Here is a 15,702-nt window from a genome sequence, read left to right on the forward strand (position 1 = left end):
AGTTTAAACTGACTTCCACATGGTAATATTTGCTTAACTGTGGTTTTTCGTTGCTTTAATGTTACTCACCTCTTACATAGGTGTTGCTTAAATTATTTTATTAGCCGTTAGCGGTTAGGCTAATTTGGTTCTCCTAAACCTGCGCGAACGGCGGAAGCGTTTAAATACTTGCCGCGCAGTGTTGTCTGAAACGATATGTGGTAATAAAAAACAGGGGAATGAACATTTACCTGACGAATTTTAATGTTGCTTTTTCAGATTTGAAAAGTGCTGGAATTTAGGCTAAAGTACTTGAAAATGTTGAAATTGTAACTACTTCGTTTCGCAACAAATATCTGTCTGAATGAACAGTTCTCTTGTCTTAGGTTAACAAATACGAGCCTCTTGTAATTCCAGGACGAAACATGAGAGAACGTGAAGACGTTAAGATTGGGCGTTTTGAAAGTGTGATTAAAAAAGCGAATTATTTTGAGTATATGTATAAATATTTAACTTAATTAAGTTTAACGTGCTGAGAAATATTGAACTGGACCTTTAAAGTGAGGTACAAGTGCTTTAATTCCACCTTGTATAGGTGTATGAACCCGGCAAACATGACATTGTTCATTGCGCTGAGGCGCGGCGCGCGCGAAGTTACAAAATTCGAGAGGTGCACGACACCGCGCGAGGCTGCTCTTTCCCCCGTGCAAGCCGTCGCGGCTCATGGTTTAAACCACATATGTCAAAGTCAAGGCCCGCGAGCCAGATCCGACCCGCGAATTGATTATCTATGGCCCCCTGGATGATATTGAATTACTATTAGAACTGGCCCGCAGGCCACAGCCGCCCAATGGTGTTTTGTACGCACAAACACTACATTCCCCACAATGCAACGGTAGCCCGCAAAGTCACTGCAGCGCGAAGCGTCGCGAGGGTCCGCGCGGCGAAAATGACGTAATCGCAGTGGCTCCGCCAGCGCAATGAACAATGTCATGTTTGCAGGGTTCATACACCTTTATAAGGTGGAATTCAAGCACTTGTACGTCACTTTAAAGGTCCATTTCAATATTTTCCAGCACGTTAAACTTAAATATGTTAAATATTTATACATATACTCGAAATGATTCGAAATAATTCGCTTTTTATTCACATTATTTAATGGTTGTTTATTTTCCCCCAATCTTAACGTCTTCACGTTCTCTCATGTTTCGTCCTGGAATTACAACGTAATACAAGAGAACTGTTCAGTCAGACAGATATTTGTTGTGAAACGAAGTAGTTGCAGTTTAAAACATTTTCAAGTACTTTAGCCTAAATTGCAGCACTTTTCAAACCTGCAACACAAAGCAACATTAAAATTCGGAGTCGCGCACTATGATCACTCGCGAAAGTATAAACCTAAATCAGCAGTCAGAGCAGACATCAACGTTCAGCTATCCCCCTTCTCAAAAATGACTAAACGTAAGGTGGACACTGAGAACGAGTTTCAAGCCAGGTGGGAGGCAGAGTACATGTTCACGGAGGTAAAAGGTAAACCTGTGTGTCTTCATGTGATTTTTCTTTGAAGGAAGTTTGCTTTTATCTGTTTGCCTGTTGAAAAATGTTTTCACTTGAAATTACTGACAGATCCATAAGAAAATAGTGCTTTATTCATTTAAACATTAAATAATATACACTGTGTTAGGTCTTGGTTCAATAGGCTATGTGCAATCATTTCAATATGTTTTAATAAACATTGAACCAGTCCGGCCCTCGGCTTGTAGCAAATTTGTTTTTTTGGCCCTCTGTGTTTTTGACTTTGACATCCCTGGTTTAAACGATTCCTCGCCATCACAGCCAGTATTGTTATACTGTGCATAAATACCAGTACGTTTCATAACATCAATAAAAACTTCAATACTTTACCAGATTTTTTACCATTAAAGTGCAGTAGATAGATTTCTTATTTTATGTACTTTCATATTTTTTTCTTTTTCAAAATAGAAATGTGACGAATACTCCCTTTTATAACAGAATTTGTATTCTTTTGTTTTCTTTATATTTTAATTTCCCAGTAATATAAATATTCTCACTCATTCCTATTTCCATGTTTGAATATTCTCAGTCTGTGTATAGGTACATTTGTCAGCCTTTCAAGAAATAGAGTTGTTCTATTAGTAATGGCAGTATTGAAATGAAATACAATTAGATAATCTTTGTTCTGCATTTACATAATCAACATGTATTTTTTAATCATTGTGTTTTAAGTTTGAAAATGTGCATTTTTATTTCTTTACCTAATACAGGGATGTCAAAGTCAAATACACCGAGGGCCAAAAAAACTAATTTGCTACAAGCCGAGGGCCGGACTGGTTCAATGTTTATTAAAACATATTAAAATGATTGCACATAGCCTATTGAACCAAGACCTAACACAGTGTATATTATTTAATGCTTAAATGAATAAAGCAATATTTTCTTATGGATCTGTCAGTAATTTCAAGTGAAAATATTTTTCAACAAGCAAACATGAATAAAGTAATAAAGGTTTGAAAAGTGCTGGAATTTAAGCTAAAGTACTTGAAAATGCTTGAAATTGTAACTACTTCGTTTCACAACAAATAGCTATCTGACTGAACAGAGAACGTGAAGACGTTAATATTGGGAGTTTTGAAAATAAACAACCATTAAATAATGTGAATAAAAAGCGAATTATTTCAAATCATTTTGAGTATATGTATAAATATTTAACTTAAGTTTAACGTGCTGGGAAATATTGAAATGGACCTTGAAAGTGATGTACAAGTGCATTAATTCCACCTTATAAAGGTGTATGAACCCTGCAAACATGACTCTATTCATTGCGCTGAGGCGCGGCGCGCGCAAAGTACAAAATTCGAGAGATGCACGACCTCGCGAATCGACAGCGCGCGAGACGCTCGCGCACAAGCTGAGCCACTGCGATTACGTTATTTTCGCCGCGCTGACCCTCGCCGCTTGTGCGCGCTGCAGTGACTTCGCAGGCTACCGTTGCATTGTGGGGAATGTAGTGTTTATGCGTGCAAAACACCAGCGGGCGGCTGTGGCCTGCGGGCCGGTTCTAATAGTAATTAAATATCATCCAGGGGGCCATAGATAATCAATTCACGGGCCGGATCTGGCCCGCGGGCCTTGACTTTGACATATGTGACCTAATACATCACTTTAAGCCAGTATCAATAGTCATCATTCATGCACAAATCAAGCCTTGAATATATTTCTGGCTTCATAAACATGACTATCAACATGCCCCCTCATTATGTTTTACTGCCCCCCCAAGCAAAGCAGTCCAGAACCGGGGCTGGCGACCACCCATCTTAACTCCCCCCTTTTCATTTTAATATCGTGAGAGAGGTATGTCACCATTTTTTTATCCACCCATTTTATTTCAGTTATGGTGGTGATGGGGAAATGTTTTACAAATCTGTTATTTGTGCTTCACTCACTTTTCTTCTATTATGTTTTTAGAGTGCTGGAATGAGTTTGTCAGCATTGTTCAATGCACTTGTTATGTATCAACAGGTATGTGCAGCAAGGCATGCGCGTTGCGCGCGCGGGCCCTTTTCATTTTAATATCGTGGGAGAGAGTGCTGGAATGAGTTTGTCAGCATTGTTCAATGCACTTGTTATGTATCAACAGGAGTGGCTGATCGAATAAAAAGAAGATCGCCCTACAAAGATTGCATGTGGCACATAATTCTTACACAACGCAGAAACACACCGGTCACACTTGGTGCCGTTCGACCCTCCACTTCGCAGACCTGCGTTCATCAGTTGGCGCGGACTGCTGCACCCCACCTGTCATCGCGGGCCGCACTTCTGGATCTTCCCTGCTGCTCTAGCTGCTGCTAGCCGTGCCTTTGGACAGTGTTGCATTCATCAGGTTTTATTTTTCTTTCTCTTTTCTTTTCTCAAAGTTAGCGATCGCGCGGTTTGTTGCTGATATCGCAAGCGAGTGATTATCCGTTATTTTTGAATGTATATGTCCCGGTATATGTTATATTGATGGTCGTTGGTCCGACGAAAGTTTTATGTTTGATTTGGATTTTTATAATTTTTTTCCTTCGTGTGTCGCATGCTATATTTGAGCGGGAAGTTTGTTTTTTTTCTCTTTCTCCTTCTCTCCCTCGCGACTGTACAGTACTCTAGCTTCACTCCTTTTAGCGCCATTTTGAGTTAGCCCGTTTCGCTTGCTGTAAAAAAAAAAAAAAACGACTGCCGTTACTATGGCTGAACAGAATTTTAAGGAGCCTTCGGATGCACTTGGTTTGGGAAGGGGTAGGAATTTATTTTCTTTTGGTAGGGGCAGACCAGTAGCCGATAGCGAATATGAACACGATATTCACCATCCGGATATACCGACGTCGGACCCAGTGGCTAGTTCCACCCCTATTGTTAATACACGGACTCGGCCCACCCAGGTTATTTCGACTGAGGCGTTTAGCAGTATGATCGCAGATCTAGCTAAGGAAATTGGCGAGAATGTGGCTGCGAGTCTTGCCGCCATTGGCCTCCCTAGCCCTCCCATACAGAGGACTGCGAGCAGCCAATCAGGCCCTTCTGATCCATCCCAGTTGAAGATTGTGGTCCAATCAGAAACTAAAGCACCGCCATACTTTAGGGGAGATGGTACAGATGCATTCTGTATCCAAGAATGGGAGGATATGATGAAGTGTTACTTATCTAGGTCCAATTGTGAGACACATGCAGAGAGGTTTGATCTGACTATGTCCAGATTGTCAGGCAAGGCTAGAGACGTAGTGAAAGTATCTCTTCGTTGCCGACCGGAGCTAGGTGATGCTGACCTACCGGCTGCAGTGTTTGATATCCTCAGGCGCAACTTTAGCAAACTGGCCTACTCTAGTCTACCCATGAAGGATTTTTATAACACTTTGCCACAGCCCGGTGAATGTGCTATGGATTACTGGATCCGCTTGAACAAATCTATTGATGCAGCTAACGAGTGTCTCCGCAGGAGGGGTAAACTAGTTGAGGATGCTGGTGCTGAGGTTGCCATGATGTTTGTCACTCACTGTCCTGATCCCAACCTCTTTCTAACATTTCAACTAAAGCCACCAGAGGAATGGACTGCGGCCGAGGTACAGAGACGTCTGGACAACCATGTTGGACAGACTAGAGGTTTGATGGTTCAGTCCCAGCAAACTATGAGCATGGTCTGCTCTGCCCAGACTCAAATTAACCCCACTTGCCAATACACACGTGACTCCCCTGTAGCGGTTGGTGGGCCAGTGAATCATTTCAATTCCCCATCCGGTCCTGTTAGTGATCAGGGTCAGGTTCAGTCTGTAGTAGGTCAGCAGAGCCATCTTTCGCCCGGCACTCCCGTTATGCAAACGTCATGTGCTACTCCAGCACCGTCTGTGGCCGAGCATGCTACTCAGCAATTGGTGGGTGTATTTGACAGAGTTTTGTCTTTGTGCACTTCATCTGTTGGCAGCAACCCGCGTGCTCGTGAGCGGTTTGACCGATCTCAGGGCCGGCGAGACTGGCAGCAAGCTGCATGCAGAGTCTGTAAATCAGCAGAGCACACAACACACGCACACTGCAAGTTGTTTAGGTTGTGTCTTAACTGTTTCAAATCTGGCCACATGAAACGCGATTGCCCGTTCGTAGCTCAGCAGTCACCCAGACCCATGCCTCTCCCAATTCAGCAGTCACCCAGACCCGTGCCTCTCCCATCTGATGCTGATTTAAACATGGACGGCATTAGGGACACCCTCACTGAAGTGCTGGACCCATTTTCTATATATATGAACTGTTGTGAAAGCTTTCCTAATGATAAAGTCATTTTTGAGGGCTCGCAGAAGCTTGGGGGAGCTAGTGAATTGTTCTATACTCCGGTTTTAGTAAATGGTCAGGTAAATCTGAGAGGGATGCTTGATTCTGGGAGCATGTCATGCACTATGAGTACTGAAGCGCTGAACAAAATAAGGGCCGCTGGTATAGTGTTGAATCCTCAGCCTGTCCCAGAGAGAGTAGTGTTTGTTGGCTGTGGTGGCCTCCTTACGCAACCGGATTGTATCTATGAGTTGGATATTGAAGTCTGTGGTGGTAAATTTACAGTGCCAACATTTCTAGTATCAGGGCAGCGGGATGAGTTGATTGTGGGCAGTAATGTACTCCGCCCTATTATCCAAATGATGAAATCTGATCCGAAATACTGGCAGTTAGTGTCCTCTAAGAGTACGGACCCAGAGTGTGAACAGTTCCTCCAGCTCCTGAGCTGTGTTTCCCAATGGCAGGGTTCAGATGACCCAGACAAGATTGGCACAGTGAAATTGAGGCAAGCAGTCACCCTGCTGCCTCGTCATGAACACATAGTGTGGGGCAAGCTGCCACCCTCGTCCCCTATGTCCCCGGGCAGCACAGTTATCGTTGAACCCTCATCCACCCATTCCTCTCCGAGGAACATATTGGTTGGGCGGGTTGTGACACCTATGTGGGGAGACCGGTGGATCCCAGTGAAAATCTTAAATCCCACGCATGTGCCTGTGTTGTTGAAACGCAATACAAAAATTGCTGACGTCTTTGCATGTACTGCATTGGAGGACTTGCCTCTTTTTCAGGGCCTATGTGAAACTCGTTGTGTTCAGTCAGAGACGCCACTTGAACCATCGCGCTCTTTGTCTGATTATGTGCGACAACTTGAGGACTGTGGGCTATCTGATATTGACATCAGGGGTTGTGAGGTATCAGATGAGTGGCGGAAGAGACTAGCTGACCTAGTACTGTCTTATCAGGACATATTCTCCAGAGGCAAGCTGGACTGTGGTGAAGCGAAGGACTTTGTGCACCGCATTCATCTCACTGATGAACAACCCTTCCGGCTACCGTACCGCCGTGTGCCCCCAGCACATTATGAACACTTGAGGGAAGTGTTGAGTGACATGGAGATGAAGGGCATTATCAGTAAGTCGATCAGCGAATATGCTTCGCCTCTAGTCATGGTGTGGAAGAAGTCTGGTGACATGAGGATATGCACAGACTTCCGCCGGCTTAATGCAAAAACAGTTAAGGATGCCCACCCTCTGCCACATCAAGCTGACTGCTTGGCATCACTTGGTGGTAATGCATTCTTTTGTTCTATGGATTTAACGTCGGGGTTTTACAACATCCCCCTTCATAGATCTGACAGGCATTACACAGCTTTCACCACGCCTTTGGGTCTGTACGAATATAACTGTCTCCCACAAGGTTTGTGTAACAGCCCGGCGTCGTTTATGAGAATGATGCTCAGCATCTTTGGTGATCTAAATTTTTCCAGTCTGCTATGCTACCTTGATGACTTGTTGGTGTTTGCACCCTCCGAAGGGGAGGCCCTGGAAAGGCTGGAAATAGTTTTCTGCCGTTTGAGAGCCAATAATTTAAAATTGGCGCAGAAAAAATGTCACTTCCTCAGATGGTCGGTGCAGTTTTTGGGTCATGTGGTGGATGCGAGTGGAGTCTCTGTTGATCAAGGGAAAATTGAGGTCATTTCCAACTTCCGGAAGGAAGATCTCATGGATTCAGATGGCTGCACCCCGTCACAGCGGAAAGTGCGCTCCTTCCTTGGCATGGTGTTATTTTACCAGCACTTCATCCCGGGGTGTTCTCAGATTGCCAAACCACTGTATGCACTGACAGCGGGTCAGAAGAGGAGAATTAAAGGATATGGAGGCGGTAAGGCTGGTACATATCGGGTGTTGTGTCCTCATGACTGGACTCCGGAGTGCGAAAGAGCATTTGAGGAGCTTAAGTCTGCGCTTTTGAACTGCGTGGTCCTGGCTCACCCTGATTTTGGGAAGCCTTTTATTCTTTCAACTGATGCTTCGCTGCAGGGGTTGGGTGCAGTTTTGTCGCAGGTTCCACCTGGTGGAGACAAGGCTAGGCCTGTTGCCTTCGCCAGCAAGTCTCTCAGTCGCAGCCAAACAAAATACCCAGCACATAGGCTCGAATTTTTGGCCTTGAAATGGGCTGTGTGCGAAAAATTCAGCCACTGGCTTAAGGGCCACAAATTTACTGTGTGGACCGATAATAACCCCTTAACTTATATTTTGACCAAGCCAAAACTGGACGCCTGTGAGCAACGGTGGGTTTCCAAACTCGCCCCGTACTGTTTTGACATCAAATACGTCCCTGGCAGACACAATGTGGTTGCGGACGCACTGAGTAGAGTTCCTTTTGTGAAGCCTCTGTCCCAACGCCTCCTGTCAGAACCGTATTCTGCGTTGCTTGATCAGGTCTGTGATGTGGGAGACGAGAATGTGCAGAGTGCGTTTCATTTAACCTGTCAGCCTCAATCCCTGGAAAATCCACCTGACTCGAATGCTGATGAAGTCACCATGTCAGAAGGTGAAACTTCTGCCTTAATGTCTTCTGTTAGAGACTGGGATGCAGGTCCCTCACAGCGTGCTGCGTCTCTGGTTGATCACCTGTCATCAGTGGCTCCACCTAGTCAGGACGTTTTCTCTGAGTTGCCTTTGACTGATCTCCTTTCCCATCAGGAGTCAGATCCTGTTGTTTCCAGGGTAGCTTTCTATGTTGGGAGGCGACGCCGACCTTCAAGGCGTGAGCGTTGTGGTGAATGTGTGCAGACCCTTAGGATTCTGAAACAGTGGGATAAACTCACATTTTTGGATGGCATACTCTACCGAGTCACGAGAAACCCTATGACTAAACACAAGAGGTTCCAGTTTGTTGTACCTAACTCCCTGAAATCGCTGGTCCTGTCTGGTGTTCATGACAACGCGGGTCACCAAGGTCAACCACGCACACTTTCTTTAGCTCGCCAGCGCTTCTTCTGGTATGATATGGAGAGGGATATTCGTGACCATGTAAGAAACTGTCACAGATGTGTTCTCAGTAAAACTTTAGAGCCTGCAGCAAGAGCCCCTTTGGAGAGTATTAAGATCTGCGCTCCATTGGAACTTGTATGCATTGATTTTTGGTCAGCTGAGGACAGCAACAACAAATCTGTAGATATTTTGGTGATCTCTGATCATTTCACTAAATTGGCACATGCGTTTCGATGTCAAGACCAAACTGCACGGACCGTTGCAAAGAAGCTTTGGGATGAATTTTTTTGTGTTTACGGTTTCCCTCAGCGCATTCATTCCGACCAGGGAGCAAACTTTGAGAGCGAGCTAATCGCGGAGCTCCTTAATTTGTGTGGTGTTCAGAAATCTCACACGACGCCTTACCACCCTATGGGCAATGGACAAACGGAGAGGTTTAACCGTTCTCTCGGTAACATGTTGCGGTCTTTACCTCCAGGATCTAAACAGAAATGGCCGCAGATGATTCAGTCGATGACGTTTGCATACAACTGCACTGCCCATGAGACCACCGGATTTGCACCATTCTATTTGATGTTCGGTAGGGTTCCCAGGTTACCGGTTGACCTCATGTTTAAAAATGTCCTTCATGATAGTGACGTCTGTGATTATAACGCCTATGTTACATCTCTGGTGGATAATTTGCGTTCTGCCATGCTTTTAGCGCAGCGTAACAGCATGAAAGAACAGAAACAGCAGTCTGACCAGTATAACAAAAAGACCAAGGGTCTTCCTCTCTCTCTTGGGGATCAAGTACTGGTAGCTAACAAAGGGGTTAAGGGGAAACGGAAGCTTTCTGATAAGTGGGAGCCAGTTCTTTACACGGTGGTAGCCTCAAAGCCTAATCTGCACGTTTACAAGATCAGGGATCGAGAGGGAAATGAGCGTGTGGTGCACCGCAACCTACTCCTTGATGTGAGCTTCTTGCCTGTCACTACAGACACGGACGCTTGTGACTTTCACCCTGCTGGTGATTTTGCTAGTGATGTAACTGGCTCTGATGCATGTGAGACTGAAGTGACCGTTGTGGACACTGGAGCAGCCACTGCTGCATCTTCTCTAGCCGCTTCTCCCTCTTGGTGCAGTAATGATGACCGCACAGCATCATGGGTTCAACAGCAACCTTCTGCTGTGTCGAGCTATACTGTGGAATCAGATTCCTGTCCTGAGTCCTGGTCCTCTGTCCCTGAAGGGCCAGTTGATTCAGATGCTACTGTAGATCACCTGCCTGTTCTCCACTTCATTCGTCCTTCTGACGAGCACAGCACCGACTTGAGTAGTAGGTTCACCTCACGTTTTGGTAGGGTGCTCAGACCTGTTTGCCGTTTGATAGAGTCTATGACTCAAAGAGAGTCGCTATTTGACACTGAGAATGTTCGCTCACCTTTAATGAATGTGTGAATTTTTATATATTATTATAGTGCTTGAAAAGCACTATATTGATATTCCTCATACTTCTTCTTATTATAGTGCTTGAAAAGCACTATTTTGATATTCCTCATACTTCTTCTTATTATAGTGCTTGAAAAGCACTATTTTGATATTCCTCATACTTCTTCTTATTATTCTTCTTCTTATTATTATTCTTCTTCTCCAAATTTCTGCGATTAATGCGGCCCGAACCGCTTAACGTACAGACACCGTTCGAACTGCGTTTCGAAGGTCTCGGCTCTGTGTGGTGTGCTATCCGTTTTTGGAGTCGATTAGAGTTATAGATTTTAATAGAATTGAGTTTTAAAAAAAAAAAAGCCCTATTAAAATGAATGGTGGAATGTTCAGATTTCAAATCCTCACTCTAAGTTAGAGTGTGAAATGGCATAAAAAATGCTCAAAACTTTCTTGGATAAACTGCTGTAAAATCCTTACACCTTGACCTAGAAGCTCCATTTAAACTTTAAATGGGAGAGAAACTTGTCCTTTCTGGTACGCCGAGATATCTAATCATTTGATGAATTAGTTTTAGAGGTATGAGCATTTGTTTGGCACTAGACACAGAAAATTGCCCCATTGGCCCCCATATAAAAGTGTCAGAATCAGAATCAGCTTTGTTGAGATTTTTGTGTGTTTTTAACTTGTCATAAATCAGTCATTTTTGGGTCAAACCACACAAAAATATATCACAATCATCAGCAAGGGGTCCTCTCACACACAATCTCTTCGGTGAAGCGATAAGTTAAATGGGTCCCGAACTACGACCGTTTGTTCGGAGGGTGCAAATCACACTAAAACAAGGTTTTTCCACTCAGAAGAAGCAGGCAAAGTGGCAGTTATTATTTGAATGTCTCTCCCCCTCCCCCACACACGCACGCGCACACACCTGCATCTCTCTCATACCCACTCCACACAGACACACACATATACACCACAGACACACACACATACATACATGCAGATGGGGCAGATGCAGCAGAGGGGCTGATGGGGTAGATGGAGCAGAGGGGCAGATGAGGGAGAGGGGCTGATGGGGCAGAGGGGTAGATGGGCCAGATGGAGCAGAGGGGTAGATGGAGCAGAGGGGCAGCTAGAGCAGAGGGGCAGATGGAACAGAGTGGCAGATGGAGCAGAGGGGCAGATGGAGAAGAGGAGCAGATGGAGCAGAGGGACAGATGAGGGTGAGGGGCAAATGGGGCAGATAGAGCAGATGGAGCAGGGGGGCAGATGGGGCAAAGGAGCAGATGAGGGTGAGGGGCAAATGGGGCAGATAGAGCAGATGGAGCAGAAGGGCCGATGGGGCAAAGGGGCAGATGAGGGTGAGGGGCAAATGGGGTAGATAGAGCAGATGGGGCAAAGGGGGCAGAGGGGCAGATGGAGCAGAGAGGCAGATGAGGGTGAGGGGCAAATGGGGCAGATGGAGCAGATGGAGCAGAGGGTCAGATGGAGCAAAGGGGCAGATGGAGCAGAGGGGCAGATGGGGCAAAGGGGCAGATGGGGCAAAGGGGCAGATGGAACAGATTGGCTGATGGAGCAGAGGGGCAGATGGAGCAGAGGGGCAGATGGAACAGAGGGGCAGATGGAACAGAGGGGCAGATGGAGCAGAGGAGCAGATGGAACAGAGGGGAAAATGGAGCAGAGGGGCAGATGGGGCAGAGGAGCAGAGGGGCAGATGGGGCAGATGGAGAAGAGGGGCAGCTGGAGCAGAGGGGCAGATGAGGGTGAGGGGCAAATGGGGCAGATAGAGCAGAGGGTCAGATTGGGCAAAGGGGCAGATGGAGCAGATGGGCAGATGGGGCAAAAGGGCAGATGGAGCAGAGGGGCAGATGGGGCAGAGGAGCAGATGGAACAGAGGGGCAAATGGAGCAGAGGGGCAGATGGGGCAGATATAGCAGAGGGGCAGATATAGCAGAGAGGCAGATTGAGCAGACTCACACACACACACACACACACACAGATGGAGCAGAGGGGGCAGATGTAGCAGAGGGGGCAGATGTAGCAGAGGGGGCAGATGGAGCAGAGGGGCATATATAGCAGAGGGGGCAGATGGAGCAGAGGGGCAGATATAGCAGAGAGGCAGATTGAGCAGACTCACACACACACACACAGATGGAGCAGAGGGGGCAGATGTAGCAGAGGGGGCAGATGGAGCAGAGGGGCAGATATAGCAGAGGGGCAGATTGAGCAGACTCACACACACACACACACACACACACACACAGATAGATGGAGCGGATGTAGCAGAGGGGGTAGCAGAGGGGCAGATTGAGCAGACTCCACACACACACACACACACACACACACACACACCTACCTACCTCTGTCCTATACCAACTCCAAACAGGCACGCACGCACACACACACACACACACACACACACACACACACACACACACACACACACACACACACACACCTACCTCACACACACACACACACACAGAGACTTGCATCTCTTTTCAAGCACTATGTATTTCCTTCAGGAAATGCATGTCTAGTTATAGTGCTTGAAAAGCACTATTTTGATATTCCTCATACTTCTTCTTATTATAGTGCTTGAAAAGCACTATATTGATATTCCTCATACTTCTTCTTATTATTATTATTCTTCTCCAAATTTCTGCGATTAATGCGGCCCGAACCGCTTAACGTACAGACTCCGTTCGAACTGCGTTTCGAAGGTCTCGGCTCTGTGTGGTGTGCTATCCGTTTTTGGAGTCGATTAGAGTTATAGATTTTAATAGAATTGAGTTTTAAAAAAAAAAAAGCCCTATTAAAATGAATGGTGGAATGTTCAGATTTCAAATCCTCACTCTAAGTTAGAGTGTGAAATGGCATAAAAAATGCTCAAAACTTTCTTGGATAAACTGCTGTAAAATCCTTACACCTTGACCTAGAAGCTCCATTTAAACTTTAAATGGGAGAGAAACTTGTCCTTTCTGGTACGCCGGGATATCTAATCATTTGATGAATTAGTTTTAGAGGTATGAGCATTTGTTTGGCACTAGACACAGAAAACTGCCCCATTGGCCCCCATATAAAAGTGTCAGAATCAGAATCAGCTTTGTTGAGATTTTTGTGTGTTTTTAACTTGTCATAAATCAGTCATTTTTGGGTCAAACCACACCAAAATATATCACAATCATCAGCAAGGGGTCCTCTCTCACACAATCTCTTCGCTGAAGCGATAAGTTAAATGGGTCCCGAACTACGACCGTTTGTTCGGAGGGTGCAAATCACACTAAAACAAGGTTTTTCCACTCAGAAGAAGCAGACAAAGTGGCAGTTATTATTTGAATGTCTCTCCCCCTCCCCCACACACGCACGCGCACACACCTGCATCTCTCTCATACCCACTCCACACAGACACACACATATACATACATGCAGATGGGGCAGATGCAGCAGAGGGGCTGATGAGGGAGAGGGGCTGATGGGGCAGAGGGGTAGATGGAGCAGAGGGGCAGCTAGAGCAGAGGGGCAGATGGAACAGAGTGGCAGATGGAGCAGAGGGGCAGATGGAGAAGAGGAGCAGATGGAACAGAGGGACAGATGAGGGTGAGGGGCAAATGGGGCAGATAGAGCAGATGGAGCAGGGGGGCAGATGGGGCAAAGGGGCAGATGAGGGTGAGGGGCAAATGGGGCAGATAGAGCAGATGGAGCAGAAGGGCCGATGGGGCAAAGGGGCAGATGAGGGTGAGGGGCAAATGGGGTAGATAGAGCAGATGGGGCAAAGGGGGCAGAGGGGCAGATGGAGCAGAGAGGCAGATGAGGGTGAGGGGCAAATGGGGCAGATGGAGCAGATGGAGCAGAGGGTCAGATGGAGCAAAGGGGCAGATGGGGCAAAGGGGCAGATGGAACAGATTGGCTGATGGAGCAGAGGGGCAGATGGAACAGAGGGGCAGATGGGGCAAAAGGGCAGATGGAGCAGAGGAGCAGATGGAACAGAGGGGAAAATGGAGCAGAGGGGCAGATGGGGCAGAGGAGCAGAGGGGCAGATGGGGCAGATGGAGAAGAGGGGCAGCTGGAGCAGAGGGGCAGATGAGGGTGAGGGGCAAATGGGGCAGATAGAGCAGAGGGTCAGATGGGGCAAAGGGGCAGATGGAGCAGATGGGCAGATGGGGCAAAAGGGCAGATGGAGCAGAGGGGCAGATGGGGCAAAGGAGCTGATGGAACAGAGGGGCAAATGGAGCAGAGGGGCAGATGGGGCAGATATAGCAGAGAGGCAGATTGAGCAGACTCACACACACACACACACACACACACACACAGATGGAGCAGAGGGGGCAGATGTAGCAGAGGGGGCAGATGTAGCAGAGGGGGCAGATATAGCAGAGGGGGCAGATATAGCAGAGAGGCAGATTGAGCAGACTCACACACACACACAGATGGAGCAGAGGGGGCAGATGTAGCAGAGGGGGCAGATGGAGCAGAGGGGCAGATATAGCAGAGGGGCAGATTGAGCAGACTCCACACACACACACACACACACACACACACACACACACACACACACAGATAGATGGAGCAGATGTAGCAGAGGGGGCAGATGGAGCAGAGGGGCAGATATAGCAGAGGGGCAGATTGAGCAGACTCCACACACACACACACACACACACACCTACCTACCTCTGTCCTATACCAACTCCAAACAGGCACGCACGCACACACACACACACACACACACACACACACACACACACACACACAGAGAGAGACTTGCATCTCTTTTCAAGCACTATGTATTTCCTTCAGGAAATGCATGTCTAGTTATTATAGTGCTTGAAAAGCACTATTTTGATATTCCTCATACTTCTTCTTATTATTATTCTTCTCCAAAATTTCTGCAATTAATGCGGCCCGAACCGCTTAACGTACAGACTCCGTTCGAACTGCGTTTCGAAGGTCTCGGCTCTGTGTGGTGTGCTATCCGTTTTTGGAGTTGATTAGAGTTATAGATTTTAATAGAATTGAGATTAAAAATGAAAAAATCCCTATTAAAATGAATGGCGGAATGTTCAGAAATTCAAATCTTAACAGCCAGTTAGAGTGTGTGCTGGCAAGAAAATTGATCAAAACTCTCGTGGATAAACTGCTGTAAAATCCTTACACCTTGACCTAGACGCTCCATTTAAAATTTAAATGGGAGAGAAACTTGTCCTTTCTGGCACACCGAGATATCTAATCATTTGATGAATTAGTTTTAGAGTTATGAGCATTTGTTTGGCACCAGACACAGAAAACTGCCCCATTGGCCCCCATATAAATGTATGAGAATCAGAACCAGCTTTGTTGAGATTTTTGTGTGTTTTTAACTTGTCATAAATCAGTCATTTTTGGGTCAAACCACACAAAAATATATCACAATCATCACAAGGGGTCCTCTCTCAAACAATCTCTTCGGTGATGCGATAGGTTAAATGGGTCCCGAACTACGACT

The sequence above is a fragment of the Brachyhypopomus gauderio genome, chromosome 1, assembly GCF_052324685.1.
Source record: "Brachyhypopomus gauderio isolate BG-103 chromosome 1, BGAUD_0.2, whole genome shotgun sequence".
NCBI lineage: Eukaryota > Metazoa > Chordata > Actinopteri > Gymnotiformes > Hypopomidae > Brachyhypopomus > Brachyhypopomus gauderio.